The sequence below is a fragment of the Aythya marila genome (genome assembly GCF_965140915.1).
Source record: "Aythya marila genome assembly, chromosome: 2".
In the NCBI taxonomy this organism is placed as follows: Eukaryota; Metazoa; Chordata; class Aves; order Anseriformes; family Anatidae; genus Aythya; species Aythya marila.
The window spans coordinates 109276288-109295980 of record NC_139043.1 but is presented as its reverse complement, the minus strand read 5'-3'; the positions used below and the strand labels follow the sequence as shown (position 1 = coordinate 109295980).

Below are 19693 nucleotides of genomic sequence, written 5' to 3'. Positions count from 1 at the left end.
TGTTCTGGTCTGGTCCTGGAGAACCAGGAGCGGTTCTGAGATCCTCCTTATGCCTCCCATATCCACTAAAGGAGTACCATTTCCTTAAGTACCTAAAAACTCTCATCTTACTAGGTTTTAAGCAACTAGAAAGTTTTATGAATTCCACACCACATGCTCACTTCAAAATAATTCCTTCAAAGCAGTATTTTATCTGCATTACTACATAATTAACCACTAAATTAAAGCTAGATGTTAATGTTTTGAATTTTATATGAATTAGCAAAATAGAGTACTGGAAAGGAAAGCTTTTAATCCACCAGCACTAGACTAATAGAGTAACTACAGCGAGCTAGTTGTTAACATTTAATTAAGTCACCTTAGCCAAAAGAACAAAACCCAAGGAATCTTGATCCATATGTTATGTTATCTTACTTCCCTCCTTTCCTTTCCCCAGCTTTGTGTTTTGTTTGAACCACACATCTAACAATACACAATTCAAGTATGAACACAAGCTGTTTTTCCTAATATTTGGTAGACTTTCCTCAATAAAAATATTGGCTTACAATACATAAGGCAGACTAGTTCATTTCTGAAAGTATTATTCCAACTGTACAACAACAAGTAGTATGTTAGACAAAATAAGACAGAAATAAGCAAGTGCCACTTTCCGTGCTTTACTTCTACATGCTACACACAAATCCAGTATCCCATTAGTTTCTACAAAATAGTCATTCTACCGCCAGCATGAATGACTTCAAGTACATGATACTGATGCTCACAAAGAAATACTCACCCTCCTTAATTGCATTAAGTACCACCATTTTTAACACAAATCCACCTGCTTCTTCAAATATGTATATTTAAAAAAACTGCTCAGTGAAATATGAGTATTATCTTTTGTCTGAGATTACTCCAACAAAATCCAGCATGTTCCTGTTTCGTACAAATTAGGCAGTAAGTAACAGTAACAGTAAGTAACTCATGGGAACAATCAAGATACCAAAGATACCAGCAGTCACCAGAACGAAACAGGTTCACAAACCTAGATTGTGGGGATCATTGCTCCATAATTTACAGTTCAATACAAACCTTCTTACACTAATGAATCCTCTTCCATGTAACAGGTCTGTATCAAAACTGTACTCATAAGCCTTTCCATGAAGACTAATGGAAATCTCCATAAATTATGACCAACTTCTAATTCTGTGTTTTCCCCAGCCACCAGTGCACAAGATCTGATCCTCTTAGCACTCCAGGAAGCACAGAATAGTGAAGCTCTGCAAAGGAGAGCTAAACCTAAGAAGGCATTGCTTGAAGCCATTCACTGTAGCTTCTGAAGGAAATAAGACTTAAAAACTCATATTAAATCCAGAAGTAAACCCACACTTACTAACCTGAGGATTGGAATTTTATTTCAAGTAGTGTTACTTGGTGAGGAAAGGGAAAAACAACTCAAAGTTTAACAGGAGAAGGAAAAATACCACGTGGAACTGTTTCAGCTGAAAGATTACATATTCAAGATACAAACATCCACTTGTAGGATGCACAAATGCACTCCCAACCTGCTCACTGGCCAGGCAGTGAGAGAAGCAGGTAAGACCTTGATCCTGTGTAAGCAGCTCAACATAAGGCAAATCATCAGTTGTATCAACAATATCTTCATCACAACCCCCCACAAAACAGCAAATGAGCTACTACTATGAAGAAAATTAACTGTGCCCCAGCCAAAACCAGTATAACAAGTGAAAGTCTAGTGACAAAAACAGCTTTGCCTTCCCTTTACTCTAAAAGCACTGTAATTGTCTTGACAGATACGTTTAGAAAGAATTTTAAATAGAAAGTAAATGTTAAGAATCAAGTTTTTGAAGATTAATGCAGCTACTTCACAGGTTTGAAAAAGAAATACCACTCTCAGCCCTACCTGCAGAATGCATTCACTACCTCAAGCCAGCAGGTGGAGAACTTCACTAACTATTTATACTCCACTGGTGAGCAGGCAATCTGAAACTGTTCTGAAGGAAAAAGCCCGTTCTTTCAACTTAAAGCTTTACAGAGTTTCTATCAGTGTCCTCAGTTTCACTGCAAATTGTTTCCCTGTAAATAATATTTTCCAATTTCAAGATAGTCACTGAACTAAAATAGAACTTATTTAGGTATTTTCTGATTTTATGGTCTTGGGATTATTTGATACCTGAAGTTAGTTAATAAAGTATCACCAGAATTTCTGCTGATGATACCCACAAACAAACACTCTAAGTTAAAGAAAACAAAGTAGACCTTTTCATGAAAAATAACTTCCTGTGCTGTAGAGAAATATTCTGTCAAGGCATAACATACTTCCTTCTAATGCTTTTATGTAAGCTTTTGCCTTTGTGAAGGTAAAATTACTTGCTTCTAACAGAGACAAGAGATGTGTGAAGTCAGATAAACTTTCTGTAACTTTACATATACAAATGAAGCCACCCCACAAGCTATTTTAGTAGAGGCTAAAGGAAAAAGGCAAGTCAGTCCAAGGTTCCTTGTGACTGCTGACCCAGGACCAAAATAAGCACAGCATAACATGCAATGATAAAAACATTCTACATAGCTGCACTCCACAAAGCTTACAGAAAGCATACTGTGAAGCTCAGCAATCCAAAACTGCAACACCTGCAGAGACAGAGCTTAAGGATCATTCTGATGACTGTTTTACAAAGAGTTACAGAAATTACAGAAGAAAGGCGCATAACATTAACAAAATGCAGCCACTGTCTAAGCCCCTGGAATACAGTAGCCAACTGAACCTGTAGTTTAGGAATTTGAATTACAATGAAGTCTTAATAAAAAGTTCATGCACTGATAAAAACCAATTAAAATGTTTCTCATTCTACACTACTTATGAATGTATTTTTATAAATTGGAACAACTTTGAATTTTCTTCTCATATCCACAAATAAAAATATCACAACTTTTAATTTCGGTAAAACGTCACACAACTGTAACACCCCACCTCTGACCTGTATCTGACCTAACTTAAGGAATTACAGTAAAAATTGGTTATCATAAAGAGCTTAGGTTGAGGATTTTTTTTTTTTTTAAATGTATTGTCTCATTAAATAAACAGGTTCTTGGGTTATGAGAACCTAAGAAGTGTTAACAAGTTGAGTGTATTTTAATTCTTAAACTTCTTATAATCCACAAACTCTTGTCTGAAAGGTTAGTAACTGCACGTTTAGTCGAGTTCTGTTTGCCAGCTCTCAAATGGACACAAATTTTGCACATTTCAGAAGCTAGTTTTGTTGTTGTTTTGTTTTTTGCTTCTGAAGTTAATTCCTCGCATCAGTAAGGACTACATGCTTTACTTAAAACAGACTGGATACCACACTAATATTGGCATATCCTGACCCCATAGAGGTGACTTCCTTAAAATGTGAGTTATTTTAGCCTACCATTTTGACTCTTGTCTTGTTTCAAAAGATGAAAAACAGTATGAGCAGCATAACAGATGTGATCAAAAGTATATTAAAGTCTGCTCCTCAGAACCAATGCATTCTGAGAAAGTCCTCTTTGCATTAGCATATCATCCCTGACAATCCCACACATATCAAATTCAGACTGTGGCGCATTCCTCGCAAGTCACAGCGGGTATGCAAAGTTGCTTGGTGAACCTTCCCCCTTCTTGGGGGGAGCAGCATACAGAGGGAAGAAAAGGTGACGGTAAGCCACAAAAGTATTCATAAAAGTAGACACAGGAGCCAGCTGTTGAGTTTACTTAACGAGGAATGTTCTATGACTGTCAATAGGAAGGAATTAACCACACATGATGTAAGAGTCTGAAAAAAAAGTCTGTTTTACAATTTCAGCTCACTCAGTTTCAGTTGTTAGACCTACTTCTGTTAGAGTAAGTTTCTGCCACTCCTACAGCTGTAATGAACTTGAGATCGTATTTCACCTGTTCTTGTCCCACCCAGTGACTCCTAAAACCAAAGAACCCCATTTTTTGTTCAGCTTTCCATTTCTTACCAAGTGTTGTGAAAGTGCCACAGTAAGAAGAAATTCAGCTCCCAACTGCAGTGCTAAATCTAAGGCTTCAGCAGAACTTCACGAATACACAGAATGGTTGATTACTATCTGAAAAGGAAAGAGAAATTGTAACATTACTTTTGCCGTGCAAAGACTGGAGACAGACAAAACATGAACTGTGAACTGGAGGTGACTGTAATAGGTGACTTCAAGAACAAGAACAAACTGTGGGACACAGGTATTTCAGACTGAATTCTTCACACACATTTTTGAAACATTTACACATATGCCTTGTTGCTGAACTACAATAAAATTAAAAAAAAATAGATGTTCTAGGAAGAATAACTGCTACTTGATCTGCCTTCTCTTCCACAGCTACTTGTTTTCTCATTCCAAATAATTTAGAAAGGAAGGAAACAGTTGTTTTAAGGGTATACTGCCATACTTCCTGGTGAATTAAGGGGAATTCTATTGGAAATACCATCATTTGTTTATTTTAAGCCTATTAAATTTGTCTCACTGAAAAAGCATTCGCTCCTAACCTACTGTTTAGTCGATCGTTTCAACAAGCTTTTCAAGCTAAACAGAAACAAGTACAGTCAGTCCTCCAATTTAATACGCTCCACACAAAGCACACTTCAAGGTTCTTTGCCATGTAGCAATGGAACAAGGAACAGACCACAGGATTAAAGTTAAGCCAAATGAATGTAAACAGATACAACTACTGACTTAACCTGAATTGCATTGACCTACTTGGGCAGAAAATGTTTGTCAAGTCTGCTGTAAGCTTAAACACTGATCCTCCTGCTCAGGCCTTCAACAGATGTTTACACAAGGCTCCAGGTGTGCCCTTGCTCTCATTGTCTTCCTCCATCTCCAGCCACCTGAACACACCACATGCCACAGACAGCACCAAGCTTCTCTTGGAAGATGCACGGAGGCTTACGGCTCCACGAATTTATAAGCAGTGACAGACAACACCACAGGTCTCATTATAAAGTTACCTTTATAATTACACAAGGTTGCATAATTTTCAAATCAACCCTGCTGAATGTCTAGTTGTCCTCTTAGCTTTTTTCTTTGTTTTTATTTTCAGTTCCTGTAATATTTTTTTTTTTAAACAAAAAATGTAGTTTTGTTGGTTGTCCACCTAGATTTTTTCCCCTTCTTTCTTAGGACTGAAATACATTCATTTTCCAGTAAGTTTTCTCCTATACTGGGATTTTTTCCCCCATCTGAAATGTTATCTACCCTCTTCACACAACGACAAAGCCTGAATGCCAAAATAAGCATTTTTTATATACCAGTTCTGTATGCCAGGTCTGTTTTCAAGTATGCCAATAAAGAATTTAAAATTCATTACTTCATATAACAAATGAAAAAACCCACATTATTTCCTGAATGGGGCTTTTAATGTGCAGTTTACTACCACATCCTGACTCAATTCTCACTACTGCTTAAAAATCAGCAAAAAGCACTGCTTGCAAAGATGAACCAGCACAGGATTTTTAAGTTTCTTCTTCAAACTCATTTCCCCACCTGTGGCACCACACACTTGCATTCCCACTTAGAAACATGGACACGAGGTCAGTGTTTTCACCAGTTAGCCAACAATGCAGGTTGCAGTACTGGGCTGAAACACTGCAAGTCAGTTTCTGAAATCTGAAGTTGTAGATCTCTAACAAAAGAGTACTGAAGTAGCTCTATGTCCTCAGATTGAGCTCTATGACCTCAACCGTCCTGTCTTATCTGGGGCTATGCTTATGATCTTCCAGTAGTTGTCATTATGGTCACCACAGACCCAGCTTCAGTGTTCACATGCTAGAATATCCCCTGGGCCACCAGCTGACCTTTCTTAATTATCTCCTGCAGAAACACCCTGTTGAGAGACAGGAAAGCTGTCTCACTGCCCTGTTGTAGTGAGTGATTAATTGCTAGGAAAAACCATCCATCATTTGCACCAAACTGTTTTTCCCTTCCACCTCTCTCCTCAGGTGTATGCCATCTCTGGGATCCACCTAACTGCATTTTGAATCTCGTCATTCATGTTACAAAAAGCTTAAGTCTGAAAGCAAGCACAGTTTGGCAAGCAAACACTTTCAACACGATTTAGTAGTATCCAATTTCACTGAAAGTTTTAGTTTAGCCAGTATTTGCTGTAAAATTTCAATCAGTTATTGCTTCAGCCCCTAGAATCAGGTCTTCCTCATATAGTGAAGCATAAGATGAATAACAAAATACTCTAAGTGCTCTGAGAAATCGGTTTTCAAAACAGAAAGATGCTGTAAGGTAGTACTATAGTTACAGAAAACCAAAAGAACTAAAATGGTGTATGTCAGTCCTATAAGTCTATAAAACTAAAAAGTTATTCAAAATTATTTTCCCAATTTCAGAGAGCACTTAAATGCTAAGAAGAAATGTCTGAATACCTGAGGAAAATTACAAGGACTGATGTCTATGGCAGCATATGATGGAACTAAGAATAATGGTATCATACAGTTGCTGGCAACATTACTTCTGTACCAGTGATGGACCAGAGCAGCATGATGTGCTTTTTGACAACCTGGGGTGGTAAGCAACATGTCAATAAGACACAGTTGTCAGTCTGTTGCTTATCATCGGCAGTCAGCCATATGGAAATTGGTGATTATACCTCAAAAGGTTTTATGTTTACCTCTATGAGCGAATGCTAACTCTGGCCTAATACTGTGTTCTCTATCGTATCCTACCAACTGTAGAAATCAAAGCAATTAACATCACTTCTCTTCCCCCACCAGCCCAGGAAGTTCAGTGGTGCTCGTTTGCATGACACTGCATAAATTGGCCTCATCTCCAAGGAGCCTAAGGTGCTGCAGTGACCTGTCAAAGTTCCACAAGAGCATATCATAAGCAAAAGGATGTCAGCCACCATCCCAACATAATAAAGAAAATCCCCTACCCTTCCTCTGACAGCAGTCCATGAAACAACCCAGGAACAGTCCCCTTATAGAACACTCCTTTTTGAAGGACTCAGATCCTGAGAAGTATTCTGACAGCTCCGTCTATTCCCAGGTTACAACTATTTTAAGACTGTCAAGCATAAACTGGAAAAGTACTGCTTTGTAATACAATGCCTGGGAGAAAGGGGAAAAAAAAAGAGAAGCTACTCTGGAGGACCTAATAGACCAACGGGAACAGCAAGTACCAGATAATATCAGCTTGTTCAACAGCAAGACTAAACTATCAGGACTTCATAAGACAGATATATAAATAAGTGATGCTCAATACATACAGATGTCTGTTAGTGTCTGAGTTTGTATCAGGCACCTGTTATTTCAGAAGAGAAACTGCTGTCCGTGCACATATTTTACAGGAATTAATGAGTTACAGAATGACCAGGCAGCAAAATTCATTGCCACAATAAACAGCTTTGTATAACGGTATTTAACAGAGAATACTCCTTGCAAACAGTTTTATACAAGCTGTAACAGTCAAACATTAATGAGAAGACCTGTATAGATGTTGGGGGGAAAAACACTTTTGGAAGATCTAGTCCTGATTCATCAGTATGAAAAGTAGTAAGGCATACAAGTGATACAAACATTTTTGCAATATTGAATGTTATTCTGACCATACCACAATTAAGCAGACACCTTGATGTAAAGGACAAGCCAAATTTTCAACATCTTTAAAAGCAATCTATTTCTTTCCACAAAAGAAAATGTGTAATAATTTAGTATGTAGTGGCCAGAAGACAGCAAATCACACAGTAAAATATGATACTCCTTTACCTTCAGTGTCACCCTCATAAATCACTTACGGAATAAGTCACAAAATAAAGCCACTTTAAGAAAATGCAAAGCAGGTTTAAGTACACAAATCAAAACATTCTCCTAAACTCTTACCATAAATGCAGTTTCTGCAGCTAGTCTTAAGCAGATCAAGTCACAGTCCATATAATTTTCAGTAGGGTAAACGTGGCTCACGACAAAATATTCACTAGTTCAGCTACTGCTGAAGTTCAAAAGCTTATTGCACATAAACATTTCCATTTATTTAAATAAACTCGCTTTCAGCAGCAACAGAACAACACAGGCCTGTTGCCTTTAGCAAAAGAAAATAGAAATGAGGTCAAGTGTAAAAATAGAAAATGGTTACATTCCTGACACTTGAAACCTCATCTCAGAGCTATGTATTTACAGCACTCTCATAAAAAACACCACAGCTGATCAACTATCAAACTCAAAGTGTACTAAAACATTTGGATTTCCTGGTCTTTAGATATAATTCTAGAAGCATGACAATTGCATACAGTAACAGTGCTACGAACAGCTCATTACTATACTATCAAAATGTTTACTTTCACAGCCTGAGGATGTCAACTTTTATCATGCATCCCCTTCTTACAAAACACTATATAAATACAGCTTCATCCTGATCTTGTTTACTCAATTCTTAAAATGGTCTAGTGCAATACAACACACATACAGTATGCATACCACATCCACATTGCATACAACAGTATGTTTTAAGTTATTACTTAGGCCTGTAATCTTCAGGAGAGGTGGATGAGGCCTGCCTACTCGCTCCCTGTCTTTCTCAGCACCCCACTACAAGTTTTCCCTGACGCAGACTTCCAGAAGCATGGCAATGGGTCCACCCATTGTTTCAAATGTAACTGGTTACATGCACAAACAATTACTTGAAGGCAGAACCTCATCCACAGACCCATATTTCTTAAGATAACCAATGCCTACTTTAATATAAAGCAGAGATCAACTACCCCACCCCTTCAAGGTTTTTACCACAGCCATGATTTACCATAACTCTGAAGACCCACAAATCAAGTACGAACTAAATGTATATTTAAAATCTACCAAAAAGTCTCCATGGAAATGCAAAAGCCACGCAGGATGAGTCTTCTCACTGGACTTTCACAACCCTCTTGCATGAGGGGCTCTATTCTGTGTGCACAGAGGTCTCCACAGCAGCAAGTGGGGGGCCATGTGGCAGCAGCTCACTGGGGCCCACACGTCCATGGTGCCAACGAAGGAGGACGTGAGCTCTACCTAGCAGTGGTACCCACAAACACATGGAGTGGCCGGGGAACCAGGAACTGGGGGAAACAACTAGAGGAGCCAGCTCTTGGAGGGTAAGGGGGAGGCCCAAGTCTGCTGCTGGAGAACCTGAGGTATCGGGGAACTGCTGACACACTGAGTGAGCACACACAAGGCTACAGGGAAGAGTAGACCCAAGGGACAGTTGGGGTAGAAGGGTGAAACTTTTACTGCAAACGCTTTAAAGCCTCTCATTTTAAAGTGGCAATTCAAGTGTTAATCTTACATTCAAATTTGTTTAACCCAAGTCTACTCCTTTTCCTGGAAGAGACCCAAGTGTCACGAGCACTCAAACCAAGCCCAGTTCCATGTCTTAATGACAGGTGCCTTGCCCTCCTTAAAGCCTCAATCCTTAAAGCTACTGAACGCAGCAAAACATACATATAAGCAGGCCTCATTGTATTTTATAGCAGCAAGAAATGAGTAGTACTTCCAGATATGAAAAACTAAATCAGGATCAAAGCCTAACCACAGAAAACATCCTTTCCTTTGTGACTAAGGGAGAGAGTTTCAGAAGGACACGCTATTATGCAAGAACAGACTCTGAATTTACTTTCAGAGCAAGAACCTATGCCCAGTAAAAAAACTTCAAGACCTTTACAGAGAAGGGTGACATTATGCTTATTCATCCAAGTTCCAACAGATTTTTAAAAAGCTACATAAATTTAGAAGAAACTGACTTGTTTGCATTCTCAGTCATATCCTAAAAAGAACATACCTCTGATTAGCAAAATCCCATGTTTTTTGGTGTTGTTTTTTTTTTTTTTTTTTAATGTTTTGTGGTGTTTGTTTTGTGTTTTTTTTTGAGCTACAGGAATTTTTTTTCACTTACCTGTGTATTTGCCATACTCATCCCTCTTTCCAAGAGCACAGAAATGCTTTTAAATCGTTGACATTTCTTTACTGTAGTCATGGCTTTCAGTATCACTCTGAACATGATTGACAGAGGAATAAGAGAAAAGCAGGCAAGGGGAATCATTTTATAATTTACAGAAAACACTTCTGCATATCCTTTTATACTATGCTTTTATCTACATAACCTAAGATACTGAAAAGCTTCTACAGTTAAGATTACAAAATTAAAACAGATTTTTCAAAAAAATGTGAAATACTAGACTTCACTGAGTTGATAATGACCAAAACCATAAAACTTACACAGCTACTTCACTACTTTTTTTTTTTTTATGAATAATTATTTGTTCTTCACAAACACTCCAACCTATCTTTGACCTTTCAACAACCTCAGGCAGGCCTGATATCACAGTTTTTCAGAACTCCTCCAAATTAGAAATACTTCTCATAGGACTTCTTTAAGTGCCGAGCACAAACTACATAAACACATTTTTAACTTGAAGATATTTCTGGCATTGTTGATTTTTTTTTTCTTCAGGGAAGAATAAAGTATTATTGAAAAATTAGCATTTACCCACAGTACCAACAGCGGGTACAGTCTGGAGATTTGGGAATGCATCAGTGACCATTTCAAGATACTCATACAAATATGTCATATTTCATATACAAATATTCCATAAAAATGGAAGTTCAGAACCTTTTATCATTCTTTGATGTAGCAGCTGTGCACTGCACACTATTGTGTACTCATCCCCACAATCCTACCTTATCAATTTTTTTTTTTCAGTCAAAAAGCACATGGCCTTCACCTGACAGGAGTGTAGTTTACAGATGTAACACAAGAGGCTGCTACACTCACATAACCTGCCTTGGTTATATCACATTCAACTCCAGTTTATCCAACATACTCCAGAACTTGTGAGTCAAATCCTACACTTGACTTTTCTCTTGAGAACTCGGTTACTCCAGAAGACATCAGGAATCTCAGGAAACTCAGCAGTAATGAGTCTTAGTTATAATTAACTGAAGTAAATAAGCAGAGATTAAAGCCTATGGGATTTATAATGCTGCAAATTGTCAGCTCTGCAGAAGTCATAAAGAAACTCAGCAACAATTCTTCTGTGCCCTTCCAGTTTTTACTGACCTAAGTACTGCAATAACACCAAATTTAGAATTTGTAGAAATAAGACAACAACACTTAAGAGAATAGACAGCAGGTGACTACACTGAACGAAAGCAGACCCACATTTCATTCTCAAAAGGGAAAGGGGAGAGTTTTGCAAATAAACAGCAGGGTCACATGCCCAGCAGAAGAGCCAGCACACCCCACCTGACAGAATCCAACATCAACAAGAGCAAAGAAGAAAAATCTGGGTCTCAAGATTTTTCCGAAAGAAGTAAGTTACTTTAGTGGCAAACTGATGTCCCGACAAAAATACTGACAGAATTCCTTCCTAACTGAACATATTACAGCAAGAATATTAACCTCTCGTTTTCCTAAAAGTAAGTACTCATTTGGTGATTTTAAGAGTTCATTCTTTCAGCACTTAATTTCCATACAATTTAGCCATACCTACAAGCAAAAAAAAAAAAAAAAAAAGTGTTGAAAATCATTACCAAGCAAGTAGCTCCAACAGTTTTTAACTTCTACCATTATACATTACAGTGGTGGTGATTGAGTTGAGGAATATTACTTGATTTTTTCTTTGAAACACTTGTCAAGAAAAATACATGGTAATTCCTGAATATCTGCTGAAAAATTTGCTACAGAAATAACACAAACTTTCAGAATAGTAACGGCTTCTCATTTTCTCCCCACCACAATCTTAATTCCTCTTTCAGTGTTAAAGCAACCACTTATAGGAATCTAGCCTTTCATTTGGGACAGGGACACCACAGGCATACAGATTTCTGTATGTAAGTCCCTAGCTGATTATTACCATTAACAATTCCAATGACTGTCAGACTTTACTGATGGAAGCCACATATCAATGCAGTTATCTCCTCTTGGAGAAGCATCTTTGGAGGTACTTTTGAAACAAGCATGAATAAAGAATTAAGACATCACCTCTGAGATGTTCTCTAGGATTTAGTTCCCTTTCACTCCTGAAGACAGAAACCGATGTCCAGTATATATATATATATATATATTTTTTAAAACTTGAAGACTGTGACATTCACACACACATTCACGAATGTCACGCACAGTGACATTCAGACACACACATATTTTGTATCTGCTGTATTACCTCACTACATCTTAAGTTGGTATTACGTAAGAACCCTGACTTGATTGTACCTCTTACCTCTAGATCTACTGACAGAGGTAGGTAGGTATCAACTGAAAAAAAAATTGCCAATGACAGTCAAATGCCTCCTGACTGAACATCATCCAGTATTACAGAATTGTTGCTACTCATTCTGAAAACAGTTTTTGCATTTGCCATTAGAAATATGCACCTATCATTAAGGACAATAATAAGCCAATCGTTAAAAATGTAAGGAAGAAACAATCATGATTGACAGGTTAAATAAGCATTTCTATTTAGCAATTATGCAAATAAAAGCTTTTGTAATAACAAACTGTTGATACTTGACATGTGATTCAGGTGCTTAAACACAGACCTCCAGTGTTATTGCAGATGCTCACACTAACTATAGGCTACTCAGGCTATGATAGCAACAATTACTGTTAAGTAATGCAACGGAAATCGCTTCTGCACACATCCTGTCCTTGCTTCCCTCTGAGTATGCGAGAAGAGTTGCTGCTGCTGGGTGATTTAAGACCCTTAGAAAAGAAAAAAAACAAACTGCTCGTGACTGAGGGAATGGGTCCTTCGAAATGAAGTGGCAGTTGAGTCTGGAAAAGTAACCAGGTAAGTTAAAATACCATCAGCCAAAAGATCTGTAAGTCAAGAGACCAAAAGAAAATAACCTGGAGGCATTCCAGATCCTGTGAGCAAACTAAATACAGTCACTACACAGGCTGGTTGTGCATGTGTGTATATATAAATATATTTTTTATATATATATTAAAATACAATCTCCGGTAAGGCATGCCTGTTAGCAGCCTAGACAAAAGTTATCCTTTTTCTAACTGCTAGGCTACTTCTATCTGGATTTATCCTGCCTGTCACTTTTTATTCCCAAATTTCATAAAAATTTAAGCCTTCAGTAGACCCTCTGTCATACTGAACAGCTCACTCCCCAGATAACAACACTAGACATCTATTTGAAGGTGCTATAAACACCCTTCTATACCTGCAATGTGAAACTATTTTCTTTACAAGCTTTCAGGCTCTACATTTCACTATCAAACTACTTGCTCCCTAAACCCAAGTTTCTAAACAGCATTTTTAAACAGTAATTCTATTTTTCTTCCTGTACACCCTAAAAACACCGCAAATCAAGTTAAACATTTGTTTTGTGAACCCACAGTGATCAAATATTATCTTGAGAAAACGTGCAGTGAAATACAGCATTTTAAATAGAGGGTTATGATTTCCTAAGTCACATTAATGACACTCCAGGTACCTTAACCTCAAACTCCCTACAATTCATACAACTCAGTATTCTGCATTTAGAACAAAATAGGTTTTTATATCTTTTCTTCACTGAACACTATACAAAATAAAGCTGAACTCAAAAACTAGACTTCATCACATGCATCTTCTAAGCACTGGGCTCCAAGCATTGAACTGTCATATGGCAGCCTTCTAACTAGAGGAGCAGTTTATTCCTGTTTCATGGTCACCTCCCCAACCCAGAACTCCCCCACACGAGAAAGCACCAGAATGTGTAGCCCAGAGTTACCATGGTGACTTCCTGATGTCACCTCTGAACTATTTTTGGGCTGTAGGGTTTGGGTGTTTTTTTTTTTTTTTTAACTGCTCTATGGTTACTTCTAAAACACTGTTTTCCTCCTAACAACGAGGGAGGATTTGTGTTTATGTATCATTTTAAAGGACTGATAAAACTACTTGAGAAGTCACATACCTATTGTAGTCGCAATGTACAAGTGATGGACACCTCAGTTTCTTTCTAGTTACAACTTCAAACACTCCTTGCATTCAGAACTAAATTCCTCTGGATTAACCACCATTTTCAAAGGTATCTTTGCTTTCAGTTTACTTTTACTTGTTACCTTAAAATTTTCCTACAAGCTTCTAATCATCTTGCAATTCAGATTTCTGTAGATTTTTAAAAAGAATTGACATGGAGTTGTCAGGATTTCAGGCTTTTTGTGATGAGTTAACAGCACTGCCAACTTTGCAGTAGCAACACTAACTCTGAAGCAAGAAGTTGGCATGATGTACCAGGAGGACAAAAAGGAGAGAAAATTAACACTACTGTTCTGAACAGCAGCCAGATAATCCTTCAATCCTGAAAAAAAAAAAAAAAAAGATACTCAACATCCTAAACTGCTACAAATTCTGTCCTTTCTTCAACACTCAGAAGCCCAGCCCAATTTTCTTAAACAGAACAGCAAGAACTGCTTTAAGGGCTTGCAGTCAGCAGGCCTAAAGCCTCTAATTAACATCCAGAATACACAAATAAGCCTAAGAGGAAATGGAGCACAGTAGTTATTTCCAGATGTTTCAATGTAATTATATCCACGTTATTTAATATAAACTCCCTAAAACTCCATAAAAGAAGAGGTAAAAAGTGAAAAAGTGCAATCACACGTCTGCAAAGCAAACATTAGAGTTCTCCTTCAGAAAAACCCTATACTCTGGTTCTAGAAGAGGCACACCAATCTACCTGATCTACCTCTGACCCTACCAGAAGGCTCCTAGAGCACCTTTAGGCAAGTCACATCCCTAAATATTCATTTGCAAAACAAGATGGCACACATTCTTCCCACCTTAGGTTTGAAGAAACTATATTCTAAGTAGGAAAAATGAATAAGATAGTATTCAGTGATGTTTGCATCTGAAACTGCCAAGCACTGTAAATTTCAAAGCACTTTTCTTACACAGAAGTAACTCATGATCAGCTAGAGAATCACTTGCAGTTCAAACAGCAGAGTAAAACAGAGCTTTAATCTCTATTTTACACAAAATCCTACTGACTTGGAAACATGGTAGGAAATGAAAGGAGCGGGGTACATGTAAAGATGTTTCTCCTCCAGAACACTGACTGTATTCTCAGTTACTTCCTACCATCCACTGAAGACTTCAATAAATATTCCTATACTGCCCATCTATTTCAGAATTACTTTTATTGCATTTGTCTTAAAAGTCTTAAAATTACTTGCATAAATGCTTCTGGAAGGCTGCATGGAAAAGTTATTTCGCCAGTATTAAATTTTTGGAATACCTTTGGAAGAAGCTGTATTACTAACCAGCTCTTGCAGCAAGAACCTGAAAATTTGTCCCTGTTTTACTCTTCTTTCAAGTTTGCCTAGAAAAGTTATAGGCAACGCGCTTTTTAGAGACTTCCACCAGCATCAATATCGTGCCTGACCCTACCTTTACCTTCAGAACACACACACAGTCTCAAAGCAAGAGCTCTTCCAAGTTTATAGAAACTCAGCCAAGTAACTGCTCTGGTGCAGTCCAGCACAGGCATGGAAAACTACAATACATGTTTGGCAGCTAGGTTCTATTATTAGACTCCTATAAGGCAGAAACCTCTTCGGAAGGAGCTGTTGCAGCTCGGGCAGTCATCAACAAGAAAACAGTAAGAACGACCAATCTGGCAAGATCCCAAATTCTTGCCAATCTGGACTATAAAAACAGAAAGACTTCATAAATTAATAAATGTGGTGTTTCAGTATTGAAGCTAGCTGTTCAATTACTTGGAGCAAGTCACAACAGAAACAAAAAGGTTGAGGTTGCGCGAAGAAAATCCACAGAATAAGCCAATTAGGAGAGGCAGAAAAATTTTTACAAGACCTTTGATGTGAAGATTATGCAGGGAAGGCACCTTATCCTACACAAACCCAGAGATAGCATTTGGCTGTCCTGAGTGCAAGTTCAACATTATGTAATCATGCCCAGTTCTGCAGTTTTATGACGTTCTCCACACTGCAGACCTCCCAACAACATCCAATTGTTTTTCCTTGCATTTCTGAGGGACACTGACTTGTCAAGCACATCTGGCTGCATGTCCATCTCCAAAGCCCTCATTGTGGTTCTCTGACCTCCACAATGCACCTTATGTTCCAATCATTACCTTTATTCACCCAAATGCAGTTAAGATGGTGCTAGATCTTTCACACATTTGTCCGCCTACACACACAAAATGTTTTTCAAACTCTTCCAACAAATCAGGCATGAGTTCTGCAGAAAACAGCTCCATTTATCCAAACCTGATCCATTCCAGAGATGGGCTATCCTGTACCCACAATGAAGTAAGGGGGGGAGAGGAAAAAAAAAAAAAAAATCAGATTATTATTCCTTCAGAAGAATAATACAAAGGCATCCTCACAACACTTTTATCTTATTTACTGACTTTAAGCATTAGATTTACCACGTTTTTGCAACCTGAAGGCTTTTTTTTTTTAATACAGAGGGCACAGGAACAAAATGAATCAGTATCTTCATTATATCATTCAAGTGCTGATTATCCTCATCTGTGCACCTCCTCTGTATGCCTGAGAGTTTACTGCTCATTATCAGAAGAAAACTTACTTCTTTGAAGAAGCTTGCAATTGAGCTGTGCTTAACTTTTACTTGACAGGATACTCAGTAAGAGGGAAGTACCTACGCAGCTACTAGTAAGTACCACAAGGACATAAGCATTCTCAGCATACCGCAGCAGCTCCATCTCTTCTCTTACAGAGCCCCCAAAACTGTTTTCCTCCTTCTAACCAAGAAGGAGGGATCTCCCTCTCCACCCCAGCAGCTCACTTTCACCACAGGCGTTGTGTTTTGTGTTTTTGTTTTTGTTTTTTTTTTCCTGTTTTAGCTTCTCCCTTCTGCTGTCAAAGTCAGCGCTGCACAAACCAGGCCCTGCGGATCCCACACACGCCAAGATTCCTCCCCTGGCTCCGCAGCCAGCCGACAAGGGGACGGCGGGACGAGAGACGGGGCACAGCCGGGTGACGATGCCGAAGGGCACCCACCACGGCGAGCAGGAGGGAGAGGAGGCGGCCGGGTCCTGCTCCTCCTCCCGAGCAGGAGCACGGAGTAAACAGCGCCCTTATGGCGAAGCACCCTGACCCTACAAAACGCTGCCTCCTCCTGCTGCCTCCTCCAGGACCCCACACGGCCCTCGGGCTGCTCACTCAGGCTCGGGGGAGGGGAGGCGAAGTCACCTCCCGTCCTCGCTGTGCTTCCCTGGTTAAAAAAATAAATAAATAAATAAAAAGAGAGAGAAAGAAAAACAAACGCACCGGGAGGAGGAGGAGGAGGCAGGGCACGGACCTCCTACACGGGACAGGCGAAGGCTGGAGCCCCCCCCCTCGAGCCCCGCACAGCCGCTGGAGACCCAAGGCAGCCCCATTTTTTTTTTTTTGGGGGGGGGGGAGGGGGGGGGGACCCAAGGCAGCCCAATTTTTTTTGGGGGGGGACACAAATATTTTATTACGCAGCCGACGGAAGGACGGGGGAGGGTTGGGGCGGGGGGGGGGGGGAGGCGGCACGGGCTGCTGAGGGCGTGCGCAGGCGAGCCCCGTCCCGGACCTTCCCCCAGCCCCCCCCCCCACCAAAGGGAGCAGGCTCTGCACGAAAACAACCACCCCCCAAGTCCCCAAAATCCCAGTTTTTCTCCCCAAAATCCAACACCCCTCAAAACAAAACAAAAAAAAAAGAAAAAAACGCGCCTGCGCGCGGGGCCAACGGACAATAGGCAACAACGCTCCCTTTTTTTTTTGGGGGGGGGGTTCTTCCCCTTCACCCCCCCCCCAGCTCTCACACGGTGACCCCCAGAGAGACCCCACACGCACCCCGGGTCCCCCTTCCCTTGCGCCCCCCGACCCCCAGCACTCACCCGGCCCGCCAGGGGACGGTCAGAGCCGCTGCGGTGGAGCCGCGGGGGGCTGTCGCCTGCCGCGTGTGCGTGTGTGAGGGGGAGAGAAGGGAAGGGGAGCGTTTGGGGGTGCCGGAGGTGCCCCCCTTTGGGGCCGAGGAGCGGGGCGGCCGCCGCTGTTTGTTGGTGTGAGACGGCGCCGCCGGGGGAGGAGGGGCCCCAACAGCTGAGAGGATGTAAACAGAAGGGCACGTGACCGGCCCCCCCGCGCCGGCTCTCAGAGGAGAGGGGAAGGGAAAGGGGGGGGGGGGCTGGATTCGGCCCGCGATTGGCGGCGCTCGGAGAGAGCGAGGGCCAATGGGAGGCTTCGTCTTGGCGGTTGTCGTCATCAGTCGCTGGGGCACGGGGGGATGCTTCCCTCCGCCGGCCGAGCCCCCGCGGCGCTGCCCGGCCCCGGAGCGGGGAACGGGGCAAAACGGCAAAATTTAGCATTTTAGGAGAGGTCCCACGGCGTTTGGGAAAGGAGGAAGGGCTGTGGGTTCAGGGTTATCACATGCACGGTGCTCTGGTGCAACACTACGTTCCTACGGACCCACTGTTCGAGCATGTTTTGTTTTTATTTTGTTTTTATTTTTTTTTCTTTAAGGGATTTAAGGCCACCGGGATATGAAACCTGAAGGTCCCGAGCTGATGTTACGATTAAAACAGCGGCTTTGGTACCTCGGTGACATTTAGGGTGATAATTTAATCTGGAGCAGTTTAAGCATCGAGAGTCTTGCCACATGCAAGCGAGAGGCGTAAGGTTTTGAGCTGTAGCCAGCGTTTGAGTACTGGTGGAACAGGATTTCTAGAAGTCCTGAGACATGAGCTACACCGAAATGTAGCTGTTAAGAGCCCGGGAGTGAGTATTATAGAGGGTTGGGGGCCTTAGAGGGGATAGGTAATGCCCACAGCACACAATTAAAGTGGAAGAACTTTTGGACAGATTTGTAAGTGTGTACAATGTCCTGCCTATCGGGCGTGTGATCTCCTGCTTTTCATTCCCTCTCTTTCCATCATATTCCTAGATCTGCTCACATATAGCCCACACATCCCCATTACCTGCCAGACAAAATGCACTTAATCAATATTCACTCAGGACAGAAGTTGTGTCCATATTTTGCTCATTTGATTTTAAGGACATTTTCTGATAGCTGTTTTCCTTACGGGTTACAATGAACCGAAGATACAAAAGAACTAATAATACTGTTTTCTTTCCATTTGCAGTGCACATGAACATCAGATTAGGAAGGTCATTGAGCCCTCCTCTCTCAAAGCTGAAAAGAAACTTCAATATTGAGGTCTAACAGAAAATTCTACCCAGTCAATTATGGTTCAACTAATGCCTTATCCATCTTCAAACCAGAAGTAAGGTGCATATTTTCTGTTGCAGTAACTTGGGTCTTGATGAGAAGCTCTTAATTAAAGCACAGTGAACATCCTTTCATAAAACAACATTTATTTAAACTAATGTGCCCCCTAAACTTCATTATTCTTTCAAAGTGTTTTTTGTTTGTTTGTTTGTTTTCTATTTATTTTCTGTGCAGATTTAACCATTACTTATTCTTTCAGTATTTTGTCCTGATGTTCTGTTATTTTTTTAATGATCGTACAAATAAAGTATGAAATAGGTGACAGGCTCCAGTTTGTCTTCATTCTCTGCACGTCAATTTATAATGAAAACTATTCCAAATAAAGATGATGTCATATATATTGAGTAGTTAGGCATACTGAATTTCTTATGTACATACAAAAATATTACTCCTTAGACTAAAACAGCATTTTGGCCTTCCTAAAAATGGCAGTAG

At 40.1% G+C, this 19693-nt stretch overlaps 1 protein-coding gene across 3 annotated transcripts in view; it reads right to left on the bottom strand.

The window, feature by feature from the left end:
* The window catches only part of PCMTD1 (protein-L-isoaspartate (D-aspartate) O-methyltransferase domain containing 1), a 41521-nt gene extending 23456 nt beyond the window's left edge, over nucleotides 1-18065 (bottom strand). The window contains exons 1-2 of one of the 3 annotated variants that reach the window (XM_082755238.1): nucleotides 17868-18065; nucleotides 3985-4092 (exon numbers count right to left, since the gene is read on the bottom strand). The gene's annotated coding sequence lies outside the window, so the exon portion shown is untranslated. The remainder of the gene's footprint in view (nucleotides 1-3984; nucleotides 4093-17867) is intronic. The other 2 variants (XM_082755239.1, XM_082755240.1) reach the window with 2 other exon arrangements.
* Between the last annotated feature and the right edge of the window lie 1628 nt (nucleotides 18066-19693).